Genomic DNA, 14,664 nt, shown 5'->3' on the forward strand with positions numbered 1-14,664 from the left:
AACAACAGAATCATTATAAGTGATAGTCTTTTCTTCAACTTTAATAGGTGCAACTACTTTTACTTCAATGGGAGGATTATATTTAAACCACTTCTCCTTAGGGAGATCAACATGATGTAACATCCCAATTTTCCTAAATTAGGATTTTAATAGATCATACATATGCATATCATATTTTCCATGCATTATTTGCTTTTCTACAATATTTTTTTCATTATGCAACAAAAAGGCAATTTATTGGAGCGGAGATAACATGACTTCTCCCCTGTTTTTAAAAATGTTCATAATGTGCAGAATATTGTTTCCAGTTCATTTGATATGTTCTGGTGTTTTTCTTAATCACCAAAATATTTTATTTGAGTCTTTTGTTGTTGTTAGGTGTTGCCTATTGCATAAAAACTATTTTCGAAAACTGCATTAGTGTTGGAACTAGTGTTCCTGTAGTTTACAGCTGTAGGGATATTTTGACTGTGTGTCTAGGTATTTTTATTTAGAATTTATATTGTGTATTTTATTTCATTTATTTTTAGTTTTACTGTTGTAGTTTTTGTTAAAAAACGCAGCACTGCGCGGCCCAGCAGCCAACCCTGTGGCCCACCTAACCCCGCACTGCCCGTGGCCCATTCTCCCGCGCCTCCAGCTGCCGAAGCGGTACACCTATTGTTTTCTATGCATGTAGTTATATAACACCTTGAATATATGCATGTATAGGATTATTATATTATTTTGCTGTATTGTGGAGCTATCTGCCGTCATTGCAGATCGTGTTAGTTGTAGTTTTGCTATGCTTTGTAGACGGGGTTGGTTCGTGTATTCATTGAGCTTATGTGAGGATTATATATATATATAATAATTTGAGTAGTAACTCAAGATTTAATTCACCTATGGGCGGAAGTGGTATTGCTAGGGTGGTTTCAAGAACATCATGGTTTATACCCTCTGAATGTAAGTGGACGGCCGCCCAGGCTCAAAAAGATCAGAGTGACTTAGTGACTAGTAGCTTCCATGTGTGACCACTAGCTAAATTGGTTCTGGCTTAGTTGATCAGTTGTGGGACCCTTACCCGGATGTGCCAGTAGATGTAGATATAATAGTTGGGATGGGCCTCCTGTTGGGACTAGGGGACTGCTTCTGAAAGGCTTCGTCTCAATCTTCGGGTTGGGTCCAGTGGGTAAAGCGTACTAAACTCTGCAGAGTATTAAAACTAATCATGATTAGTCGTGCCCCCGGTTATGGGTAAATTTGAGTGACTATGCCATTACAGTTGTTGGATGATCTTGACAGATGTGACACCTAATAAATTTGTTGGGCAACTTAATAATGGGTAGGTTGGAGTTGATTTTGCCAACTCAACCTTGTGTATTTAATTGTACTAATAAAAGAACTAAATAAAATTTAACTATTAGGTAGTTATGAGGACAAAATCAGCTTTCTACAAAATAAACCCTCAAGCCTTTCTTTTGATATACTATGCATATACATGTAGGTCTGCTTTATTATTACTCCTGTGTAACTTGCCAATACATTCCAAGTATTGATCTATATGGCAGCAACGTCTCATGTTGCAGGATATTCTGACGAAGAGTAAGGTACCGTTAGGATCGCGAGTCTGCACTCAGCATCGCCAGTGGGCTATGATAGGACTCATCGTTATTTTCTGCTACTTTCCGCTATTTGGTTGAATAAAGCTAGCCAAGTGCTATGCAGATTGTTTTATTTTATATATTCTGGATCATACGATGTAATAAATGATGCACTTGTTATTCTGGTATTCATCTATACTGTGTGTGCTAGCGAGCTCGATCCAGGGACTAGCACGGTAAGCACAGAGACTCAAATCCTTCGAGGTTTGGTCGTTACAGATGGTATCAGAGCAGTGTGTTGACTGTAGGACGTGACCCTAGAAAATGGATTAGAAAAGCCATAGGAGTGAAAATTATTTTATAAACTAGCTATACTTCTTGCTATTTATTAGTAAATCCCTCAAGTATCTTGAACAGTTAAGTAGGAACTAGTGCTGAGACCACCATTCATGTTTGTTTTATATTGCAACGTTATCGTGTTAGCGTATCTGATTATGCCCACTTTCGTGGTATGAAGATACTAGATAGTTTGCTTGATTGGTAGTTGTTTGTTAAATTGCTTAGTGTCGAAATTATTCGACTATATATATATAATATTACCATATTGTTTGTTGTTTGTTTGTTGGTGTTATTCGTTGCTGTGTTTTGTTGGCTTGATCATATTATGCATATGGGTAGAATATATTTATATATACATAGCTTTTGGCCCTATTATATCTATAAATCATCTATGCTTGCCCACCAGATGCCGCCGAGGCGTGATACTAGACGCAATACTGCAGGAGGAGACAACAATGGCAATGGAGTACCACCATACATACAGCGGGTTATTGAGGGACATGCCCAGTTGATGCAGTTGCTTACTCAGAACCAGAACAACAACAATAACAACAACAATCCGCCGCCACCACCACCTGTGGATATGCTTACCAGGTTCTTGAGGTTGAATCCTCAGATGTTCTCCAGTTCCCCTGAACCTATTGTGGCTGATGACTGGCTCCGTGCAGTCAATAGGAACCTGGAGACAGTTGGATGCACCGATGCAGAGAGGGTGAGGTTTGCCTCACATTTGTTGGAGGGTCCTGCTGCAGCTTGGTGGGACAACTACTTGGTCACTTATCCCATTGCTATTATCACATGGCCTCAGTTTCAGGATGCTTTCCGTGTTGCACATGTGTCTGTTGGTGCTATGAGTCTGAAAAAGAAGGAGTTTCACAGTTTGCGCCAGGGAGGTCACACAGTTAATGCGTATGTGGAGGAATTTAATAATCTTGCACGTTATGCTCCTAATGATGTTAACACTGATGCAGCTAGGCAAGAGAAATTCTTGGAGGGCCTTATGATGAGTTGAGCCTTCAATTGACAGTGGCCACTTTTAGGAATTGCCAGGACCTGATTGATAAGGCTATTGTGCTGGAGGGAAAGCAATAGGCCATAGAGAATCGCAAGAGGAAGTAGAACAACAATAATAAGTATAATTCAGGACCACAACAGAAGCCATGCACTTCATATCATGGTAATGGAGGTAATGGGCATAATCATCATGGAGGTAATGGACATAATCATCATGGAGGGAATGGCCACAACCATAATGGCCACCATCATCACAACGGGCACAAGAGTAACAATGGCAATGGTAGAGGTAATGGTAATGGTAATGGTAATGGTAATGGTAATGGAGGGAATAATAACCAGAGCCACCAGAGTATGCCTGTGCAGAGGGATATTAGCCAGGTTCAAAGCTATAAGTGTAGGCAGATGGGCCACTACTCCAATGCTTGTCCAGGGAACAAGAACGGTAATGGGAATTCAGGAGTCAGCAAGCCAAACCCCTTCCAAAAGGGTCATGTCAACCATGTTAATGTTGAGGAGGTCTATAATGAACCCGATGCAGTGATTGGTAAGTTCTTGATTAACTCAGTACCCGCGCTTGTTCTTTTTGATACTGGTGCATCGTATTCATTTATTTCGAGGGTATTTGTTGATAAACATGGATTGCCAACCAAAACACTTAGTATGCCTATTAGAGTGAGTTCCCCAGGAGCTGAGATGATAGCAGGTGTTGGTTGTCATCAGTTGACTTTGTCTATTGGAAAGCATGATTTTCCTACGGATTTGATTATATTGAAGTCACAAGGTCTGGATATTATTTTGGGTATGGATTGGTTGTAGTTATATAAATGTCATATTGATTGTGCTAGTCGATCTATTACTCTCAGTGCACCAGGAGGGAAGAGGATCAAATATGTGTGTAAGTATAAGTGTAATCAGGTGCAAGTGAACTCTCTTAAGGGGGTAGCCTGGAAGAGGTGGCAGTTGTGAGAGATTATCCAGATGTGTTTCCAGAGGAGTTGCCAGGTATGCCACCAGATAGAGATATTGAGTTTCTTATTGATTTAATACCGGGCACTGGACCTATTGCAAAGAGACCGTATAGAATGCCTCCTCAAGAGTTGGAAGAATTGAAGAAGCAGATAAGAGAATTGCAGGCACAAGGATTTATTCGCCCAATTACATCACCTTGGGGAGCTCCAGTTTTGTTTGTGGAGAAGAAGGATGGGACCTTGAGGATGTATGTTGATTATCATTCTCTGAATGAGGTAACCATTAAGAATAAGTATCCTTTGCCTATGATAAATGATCTATTTGACCAGTTGGAGGGAGCTACTGTGTTTTCTAAGATTGACCTTCGTTCTGATTATCATCAATTGAAGATTCGTGAGCAAGATATTCCCAAGACTGCTTTACCACGAGGTATGGGTTGTATGAATATACTGTTATGTCATTCGGATTGACTAACGCCTCTGCATACTTCATGAATATGATGAACAAGGTGTTTATGGAGTTCTTGGATAAGTTTGTGGTTGTTTTCATTGATGATATATTGGTGTTCTCCAAGAATAAGCAAGAGCATGAGGTGCATTTGCGTTTGGTATTGGAGAAATTGAGGGAACATCAGTTGTATGCCAACTTCAGCAAATGTGAGTTTTGGCTGGATGGGGTAGCATTCCTTGGACATGTTGTGTCAGGTAATGGAGTTGCAGTTGATCCATCTAAGGTTGCTGCAGTTACAGAGTGGGAGACACCCACGACAGTTGGAGAGGTTCGCAGCCAAGTTTGTCAGAATCGCGATTTTGAATCGGATCGAAACTCCAATGGCAGGATCGCAAATCGTAGAATCTTCACTATCAGGATCGTAGAAACATAGATTCTATGAACTAAAATCGTACAATCATAGGGGTTAGTTTGGATCGTAAAGTTGTAGAATCGTACAATAGAATCGCGATTCTGACAACCTTGTTCGCAGCTTTTTGGGCCTTGCAGGTTATTACAGGAGGTTTATTGAGAACTTTTCCAAAATTGCAAAGCCTATGACTGAATTGTTGAAGAAGGAGAAGAAGTTTGTTTGGACTGATGAATGTGAAGCCAGCTTTCAGGAATTGAAGCAGCGTTTGGTTACAGCACCAGTTTTAACTCTGCCGGATATACATAAGGACTTCCAGGTATATTGTGATGCTTCTCGTCAAGGACTTGGCAGTGTGTTGATGCAGGAAGGTAAAGTTGTTTCATATGCTTCACATCAGCTTAAGAATCATGAGCATAATTATCCTACACATGATTTGGAGTTAGCCTCAGTTGTGCATGCATTGAAAACTTGCATGCCATATCTTATTGGTAATCATTGTGATATATTTACTGATCATAAGAGCTTGAAGTATATTTTTACTCAGAAGGATTTGAACCTCGGGCAGTGGAGATGGTTGGAGCTTATTAAGGATTATGATTTGAATGTGCAGTATTATCCTGGTAAGGCTAATGTTGTTGCTGATGCATTGAGTCGTAGGAGCCATGCTAATGCAATTAATATTGATAATATGCCACCCGAGTTATGTGAACAGTTCAGGAATCTTAGGTTGGAGATGGTTCCTAAGGGATATTTAGCAACACTTGAGGTAAAGCCTACTTTGCTTGACAGGATCAGAGAAGCTCAAAAGAATGATAAGGAGATTGCTGAGATAGCAGAGAATATGGTTAAAGGTAAGGCAGAAGGTTTCCATGAGGATGAACATGGAGCCATATGGTTTGAGAAGCGTATTTGTGTACCTCAAGATGTAGACATCAGGAAGTTGATTCTTCAGGAGGTGCATGATTCACCTTATTCTATTCACCTAGGTAATACTAATATGTATTTGGATTTGAGGGAAAGATTTTGGTGGCCTAGCCTGAAGAGGGAAATTGCTGGATATATTGCAACATGTGATGTGTGCCAGAGGGTTAAAGCAGAACATCAGCGACCAGCAGGTTTGTTATAGCCATTTCCTATACCTGATTGGAAGTGGGATGACATTGGTATGGACTTCATTACAGGTTTACCCAGGACTCGATCAGGTTATGATTCTATTTGGGTAGTTGTTGATTGTTTGACTAAAGTTGCTCACTTCATCCCGGTAAAGACTACTTATACCAGTGCTCAGCTAGCAAAAATTTATGTGTCTAAAATTTTTTGTCTGCATGGAGTTCCAAGGAAGGTAGTGTCTGATAGAGGTACTCAGTTCACATCTAAATTTTGGCGTCAGTTGCATGAATCCTTGGGCACCAGGCTGGAGTTCAGTACAGCTTTCCATCCACAGACAGATGGGCAGACAGAGAGGGTAAATCAGATTTTGGAGGATATGTTGAGAGCTTGTGCATTGGACTATGGGTCCAGTTGGGATGATAATTTACCTTATGCAGAGTTCTCATATAATAACAGTTACCAGGCTAGTCTGAAGATGACACCATTTGAGGTATTGTATGGTAGGAAGTGCAGGACACCGTTGATGTGGGATGAGGTTGGAGAACGTCGGTTCTTTGGACCAGACTTGATCAGGGATGCTGAGGAAAAGGTCAAGTTGATCCGTGACAGGCTGAAGATAGCACAGTCTAGGCAGAAGAGTTATGCTGATGCAAAACGTAAGGAGGTGACATATGAGGTAGGAGACCGTGCATATCTTAGAGTTTCACCACTTCGTGGAATTAAGAGGTTTGGAATCAAGGGTAAGTTAGCACCACGTTTTGTGGGGCCTTACAAGATCTTGGAGCGTAGAGGAGAGGTAGCTTATCAGCTGGAGTTGCCAGAAGGAGTTCATAATGTGTTTCATGTATCTAAGTTGAAGAAGTGCCATGCAGAGATGATGGATGTTCCATTGAGGGACACAGTGCCACTTGAGGCAATTCAGTTGGAGAGTGATTTGACATATGAGGAGAAGCCTATTAAGATTTTGGAGACAGCATCGAGAGTTACTCGCACCAAGACAATCAAGTTATGCAAGGTTCAGTGGGGTCATCACACAGAGGAGGAAGCTACCTTGGAATGAGAGGAAGATCTCAGGCAGGATCACCCACACCCATTTGCTAGCCAGCCCGAATCTCGAGGGCGAGATTCATCTTAAGGGGGGTAGGTTTGTAACATCCCAGTTTTCCTAAATTAGGATGTTAATAGATCATACATATGCATATCATATTTTCCATGCATTATTTGCTTTTCTGCAATATTCTTTTCATTATGCAACAAAAAGGCAATTTATTGGAGCGGAGATAACATGACTTCTCCCCTGTTTTTAAAAATGTTCATAATGTCCAGAATATTGTTTCCAGTTCATTTGATATGTTCTGGTGTTTTTCTTAATCACGAAAATATTTTATTTGAGTCTTTTGTTGCTGTTAGGTGTTCCCTATTGGATAAAAACTATTTTTGAAAACTGCATTAGTGTTGGAACTAGTGTTCCTGTAGTTTATAGTTGTAGGGCTATTTTGACTATGTGTCTAGGTATTTTTATTTATAATTTATATTGTGTATTTTATTTCATTTATTTTTAGTTTTACTGTTGTAGTTTTTGTTTAAAAAAACGCAGCACTACGCGGTCCAGCAGCCAACCCTGCGGCCCGCCTAACCCCGCACTGTCCGCGGCCCAGTCTCCCGCGCCTCCAGCCGCCGAAGTGGTACATCGAACCCTATCTGACCCGCACCAGCGCCCGACCCGCTGTCTATCTCTCTCTACAGCGGACCCCGCCACGCACCCGTCCCCTACCCCGAGCCGGACATTGCAGCCGCCGCACGCACGCACGCCGAGGCCGAGCCGGTTCGCCCCGCGCCCCTGGCCAACCCTGTGCAACCTAGGGACACCGTACGCGAGCCCAACTGCTCGAGAGACCTCGCACCCCCTCCTCGATCTTCCTCGTGGCCGCACGCGGGAGCTAGGGCGAAACGGATCTCGCCAGAGTCCATGCCGACTGCTGCCGTTCGCTGGAGGATTCTGTCGTCGTAAGATCACCGCAGCCGCACCGCTTGCCCTCTTCGTCCCCCCTCCACGAAGAGCTCCCTGACATCCTTGCGTGGCCGGAATCGCAGCGGAGCCGGAGGAACACGCTCGACCGACGCACCGGAGCAGCTGATGTTCACATCCTCGCCGCCGTCAGTAGAGGACGCCCTGCCGCCGTTGAACACCACCACCACCTCCGCTACTCACCTCCGCACCCATCCGTCGCTTCACCTTCGCCGGAGACCGTCGGAGACGCGCCGGCGTCGACGCCCGAGACCGCCGCCGCCGTTTTCCTTTTTCTTTTTCAGATTTCAGCTAAAACTTCAACTAGTTATATCTTTTATTCTATAAGTCCAATTTAGGTAATTCTTTTTCCTGTGTACTCACAAAAATCAGCACGTTATCACAGTACCAACTTTGCACATGTTTGAACTGTTCAAATTTGAATTCGTTTGAATTTGAATTAAATCTTCCGGAGCCCGTAACTCTCAAACCGTTTGTCGGTTTTAAGTGATTCTTTTTGCATTGTGACCGTAGTGCATTTTAGGTGATGTTGAGTTTTAAAAATGGTTTTCTTGTTGGTGGTTTTGTTTTGGTTCTATTCATGTTCCGGTGATTGATTTGTTGAATTGTGTGAAACATGTAGATTGTCCGGAGTGCGACGCGAGCTGTTTGTCAGGAGTGTGACTATCTGAACCAGAACCAAGGCAAGTTACACCTTGATCATCCTTTACCTATTGTTTTCTATGCATGTAGTTATATAACACCTTGAATATATGCATGTATAGGATTATTATATTATTTTGCTGTATTGTTGAGCTATCTCCCGTCATTGCAGATCGTGGTAGTTGTAGTTTTGCTATGCTTTGTAGACGGGGTTGGTTCGTGTATTCATTGAGCTTATGTGAGGATTATATATATATATATATAATAATTTGAGTAGTAACTCAGGATTTAATTCACCTCTAGGCAGAAGTGGTATTGCTAGGGTGGTTTCAAGAACATCATGGTTTATACCCTCTGAATGTAAGTCGACGGCCGCCCAGGCTCAAAAAGATCAGACAGACTTAGTGACTAGTAGCTTCCATGTGAGACCACTGGCTAAATGGGCTCTGGCTTAGTTGATCAGTTGTGGGACCCTTACCCGGATGTGCCAGCAGATGTAGATATAATAGTTGGGATGGGCCTCCTGTTGGGACTAGGGGACTGCTTTTGAAAGACTTCGTCTCAACCTTCGGGTTGGGTCCAGTGGGTAAAGCGTACTAAACTCTGCAGAGTATTAAAACTAATCATGATTAGCCGTGCCCCCGGTTATGGGTAAATTTGAGCGACTATGCCATTACAGTTGTTGGATGATCTTGACAGATGTGCCACCTAATAAATTTGTTGGGCAACTTAATAAAGGGTAGGTTGGAGTTGATTTTGCCAACTCAACCTTGTGTATTTAATTGTAGTAATAAAAGAACTAAATAAAATTTGGCTATTAGGTAGTTATGAGGACAAAATCAGCTTTCTACAAAATAAACCCTCAAGCCTTCCTTTTGATATACTATGCATATACATGTAGGTCTGCTTTATTATTACTCATGTGTAACTTGCCAATACATTCCAAGTATTCACCTATATGGCTGCAACGTCTCATGTTGCAGGATATTCTGACGAAGAGTAAGGTACCATTAGGGTCGCGAGTCTGCACTCAGCATTGCCAGTGGGCTATGATGGGACTCATCGTTATTTTCTGCTACTTTCCGCTGTTTGGTTGAATAAAGCTAGCCAAGAGCTATGCAAATTGTTTTATTTTATATATTCTGGATCATACGATGTAATAAATGATGCACTTGTTATTTTGGTATTCATCTATACTGTGTGTGCTAGCGAGCTCGATCCAAGGACTAGCACGGTAAGCACAAAGACTCAAATCCTTCGAGGTTTGGTCGTTACACATGAGTAGCAAAGGATTCACAGAAAGAAGCTACTATCTCAGAGTCAAGTCCATATTTAGTGCTAAATGCACGGAAAGTATCGGTATCCATAAAAGATTTAGCACAATCAAACTTAGGTATTATACCTGACTCCTTACCTTCGTCGAGATCCCAATCTTCAGAGTTGCATTTAATTCTTTCCAATAAATCCCATTTGAATTAGTCTTCATCATAAAAGAGCTAGTACAAGATTGAGCCTTAAGCCTCCCCCAAGATTGAGCGATGCTTTATCCTTCGCCAGGCCAAAAATTATATATATAATTACGATCACGATGAACAAGATGCATAGGATAAAACTTCTGATGAAATTCCAATTTCAATCAGTTGTAGTTCCATGATCCCATATCATCACATAGCCTAAACCATGTCAATGCCTTTACCTTCAAAGATAAAGGGAAGACCTTCTTCTTGATAACATCCTCGGGCATACCTGCAAGCTTAAATAATCCACAAACTTCATAAACATAGATTAGGTGCAAATCGGGATGCAATGTTCCATCTCCTGTAAACGGATTAGCTAGCAGTTTCTCTATCATACCCGAAGAAATTTCAAAGTAAACATTTTTAGTCGGTTCAGTAGGTTGAGGAGCAACTCTTTGCTCTACTGGTCGGGGTGAAGATACCCCTAACAAGCCCCTCAAAGGATTATGTTCCATAGAAACAAGTGACAGTATATTTCAGCACACTATATAAATTTTTCCTTACCAAAGGCGCTTCACTCCCCAGCAACGGCGCCAGAAAAGAATCTTGATGACCCACAAGTATAGGGGATCTATCATAGTCCTTTCGATAAGTAAGAGTGTCAAAGCCAACGAGGAGCAGAAGGAAATGATAAGCATTTTTCAGTAAGTAATTCTCTGCAAGCACTGAAATTATCGGTAACAGATAGTTTTGTGATAAGGTGATTTGTAATGGGTAACAAGTAATAAAAGTAAATAAGATGCAGCAAGATGGCCCAATCCTTTTTGTAGCAAAGGAAAAACCTGAACAAACTCTTATATAAAGGAAAGTGCTCCCGAGGACACATGGGAATTATCGTCAAGCTAGTTTTCATCACGTTCATAAGATTCATGTTCGGTACTTTAATAATTTGATATGTGGGTGGACCGGTGCTTGGGTACCGCCCTTCCTTGGAAAATAATCCCACTTATGATTAACCCCTCTTGCAAGCATCTGCAACTACAAAAGAAGTATTAATGTAAACCTAACCATAGCATGAAACATATGGATCCAAATCAGCCCCTTACAAAGCAACGCATAAACTAGGGTTTAATCTTCTGTCACTCTAGCAACCCATCATCTACTTATTACTTCCCAATGCCTTCCTCTAGGCTCAAATAATGGTGAAGTGTCATGTAGTCGACAGTCACATGACACCACTAGAGGAAGGACAACATACATCTCATCAAAATATCGAACAAATACCAAATTCACATGACTACTTATAGCAAGACTTCTCCCATGTGCTCAGGAACAAACGTAAATAGTCACAAATCATATTCATGTTCATAACCAGAGGGGTATTAATATGCATAAAGGATCTGAACATATGATCTCCCACCGAATAAACCAACTAGCATCAACTACAAGGACTAATCAACACTACCAGCAACCCACATGTACCAATCTAAGGTTTTGAGGCAAAGATTGGATACAAGAGATGAACTAGGGTTTGAGATGAGATGGTGTTGGTGAAGATTTTGATGGACATTGACCCCCTCCCGATGAGAGGATAGATGATGATGACAGTGGTGATTATTTCCCCCCTCCCGGAGGGAAGTTTCCCTGGCAGAACAGCTCCGCCGGAGCCCTAGATTGGTTCTGCCAAGGTTCCGCCTCGTGGCGGCGGAATTTCGTCCCTTAAGCTTGCTTATTATTTTTTCTCGCACGAAATACCTCATATACCAGAAGATGGGCACCGGAGGCCTGCCAGGGGGCCCATGAGGCAGGGTGGCGCGCCTAGGGGGTAGGGCGCGCCCCCCACCCTCGTGGATGGTGGGTGGCCCCCCTCTGGTACTTACTTCGCCCAATATTTTTTATATATTCTGAAACGGGCTCCCGTTAAGTTTCAGGACTTTTGGAGTTGTGCGAAATAGGTCTCTAATATTTGCTCCTTTTCCAGCCCAGAATTCCAGCTGCCGGCATTCTCCCTCTTCATGTAAACCTTGTAAAATAAGAGAGAATAGGCATAAGTATTGTGACATAATGTGTAATAATAGCCCATAATGCAATAAATATTGATATAAAAGCATGATGCAAAATGGACGTGTCAGCCTACTTTCTAGAGACCGTGCGGGTTGTTTGAGTTCATCGCCCATGGTGCTATCTGAGTAACCGTATGCAATAGAAAACCCCAGTAACCAGGGTAATTAACCTATTATTGATAATCCATGTACTAATCAAACTGATATTTCTTATAAAACACACCAGATATTTCATATCCGTATAACATCAACCATGATTTCATAATCGAATTACATCAGATAGCTTCGGCACACAGTTGCGTCATTACACAACAGCACCAAGTTTCACATGCAACATCAAAAACCTTTGGAAAGTAGCATCATACATGATAAATAGACAAATGAATCTCATCTGGGAAACTGCAGAAGCGGAAGGCAAATATTGAGCCTTCAGTGATGTTGAATGTCCTTGCAACTTTAGGCCAGTGGCTATGGATAATTGCCCACCCAACCTTCGTCCTCTTGAACAAGACTTCAATATTGTATCGTGGGTGTTGAATGAATACCTTCCTTGCTTCTTGACCATGCAGGTGGTTTGAGAGGTAATCATTGATGAACTGCTGTGAAAAGTACTGAAAACAAAGATATGCATAAATCACAGTTATAAATTTTGAAATGGCGCAAGGGGTAAAAACAAGGTAAAAGAGTTAGTACCATCCTATAGTTTACTGATATCTTCTTCATTGTGCAAACGAATATCTTGCTGTTATTTGTCGCAAGTTTCTTCATTCTAACACTCTTTCTGAGTTTATTGACTTGACTGATATTCAAGGACATCTCGTTTCCCCTTATGCAAAATGGGTCAAACAGTGGGTCTAAGCCTTTGACAGCAGGACCTACATGTGCAAGGCCAAATTGTAAGAAACCTAAATATTATAATGATTCCTGCAACTGCACAATAATGTGCTATTACCAAAGGAACATGCTTGAACAAACCTCGATGGTAAACCGTAGTGTCTCCCATTGTTTCCCTGCAACACACATAAGGAAGATCTTGATCAGGTTAACTAAGAGTTGCCATACTATCAGTATAATATGTATTGAGTATAGCCAAATTCGATTGGTGTCACATGCATAACAATACAAAATTGTACCCACATCAAATGAAAATCAAACTGCAGAACTGAACCAGACAGTTAAATGGACAGCAAACAAAATGAACCAAAATAGTTAACTGAGCATGACATTGCAGAATAGAAACATGTACTAGAAGATAAGACAGTTAACAAAACAAAGAATGCTTGAGAACAATACTACAAAATGTAGCAATTGTTGGACCAAAGTGTTAACTGAACATTACATTTCCCAGGACCAAACTGTTAACTGAACATCAGATTGCATATTAACATTACAAAGGACAAATCACTAGAAGGCACTAGTGATGGCCTCGAGAAAATAGCAGGCACTGTGTTTTAAAGTAGACAATCGCGTGGCGGTGTCGACGGTGGCCTCGAAGACAAGGTGCTCCTTCAAGATCTGGTGGTCGGCACGCATGGCAGCCATAGCAACCTTGTGCACGTGCGTGGCCGCATGCTACTGAGCTTCACATTATACTGCGTGCAAAATGGATGTGGGCGGCGCTTAATTGGAGGAGGGGGACAGTGATTTCGGTAAAAGGTGTAGAGCCATCGGTAAGGGCATGTGGGACGGGAAAGGAGGAGGATGGTGTGGTGGGGTGTGGATTACCTGACCATATCGACGAGGCCGCGCAGCAATAAGAAGGGTCGGCGGTGAGGAGGCCGCGCAGCAAGAAGAAGGGTTGCCGGCGAGGAAGTGGCGCTGCAAGAAGAAGGGTCACCGGCGAGGAGGCTGAGCTGCCAGTAAGCAGCAGTGAAGGTTTGAACTTGGAAAGCAAGGAGGAACAATGGAAATGTGGCTTTTGGTGGGAGGGAGGTGGGAGATAGATATTTCCGTGGTGGCAAAATAATTTCGCTCAGTGCCACGAGAAACTAGCGTGCAAGTGTGGTTCAAGCGGGGGCTGTGGACTGTAGATGACGAAGCTTCCTGCGTAAGCCAGACAAGAAGGTGCGCCAAGATATTTTATATCGCATCCCACACGATTCTTTCTAGTAAACTGTTTTGTGGTATACCTGATTTTTCTTATGTTTTGAAAGACAAATGGTGTTACGGAGGGAAAGGTTGGTGTTCGAATTGCTAGAACATTTACGTACAGTGAACATGCAACTAGTACATAAGTGTCATGTTTAAATTTGGAATTATTCCGGGTTAGTTTGGCATTTTTATGCATTAATTGAGTTTCTGGGCATTTAATGTGCATAATTCAAATTTGAACTACAAGCACATGCTCGAGTGCACCAAAGTTTGTTTAAAAATCACATGTGTGTCTTTAGGTGAATTTATAGGTCCCATGCAAGAAATGGGAATGAAATTCAAACATCTGGGCGTCGTCGCTCGGCCGGAAAGATTGAGAAACTTGGTTGTTTAATTCCTGTAAATCCAAAACATGCCTGAAAATCATGAACCTTGGCATGGTGTCATGACATGGCACCAACATGCTGTGGTAAATTTTTTGGATGAATTGGGACAAGCTTTC

General features: G+C 41.9%; 1 pseudogene; it reads left to right on the forward strand.

Moving 5' to 3' along the window:
* The first annotated feature begins 2,328 nt into the window (after positions 1–2,328).
* LOC147985131 (uncharacterized) lies at positions 2,329–8,572 on the forward strand (annotated as a pseudogene).
* Positions 8,573–14,664: the final 6,092 nt, after the last annotated feature.

Source organism: Triticum urartu, chromosome 2A, assembly GCF_056163025.1.
Source record: "Triticum urartu cultivar PI428250 chromosome 2A, HENAU_Tu73, whole genome shotgun sequence".
Lineage (NCBI taxonomy): Eukaryota > Viridiplantae > Streptophyta > Magnoliopsida > Poales > Poaceae > Triticum > Triticum urartu.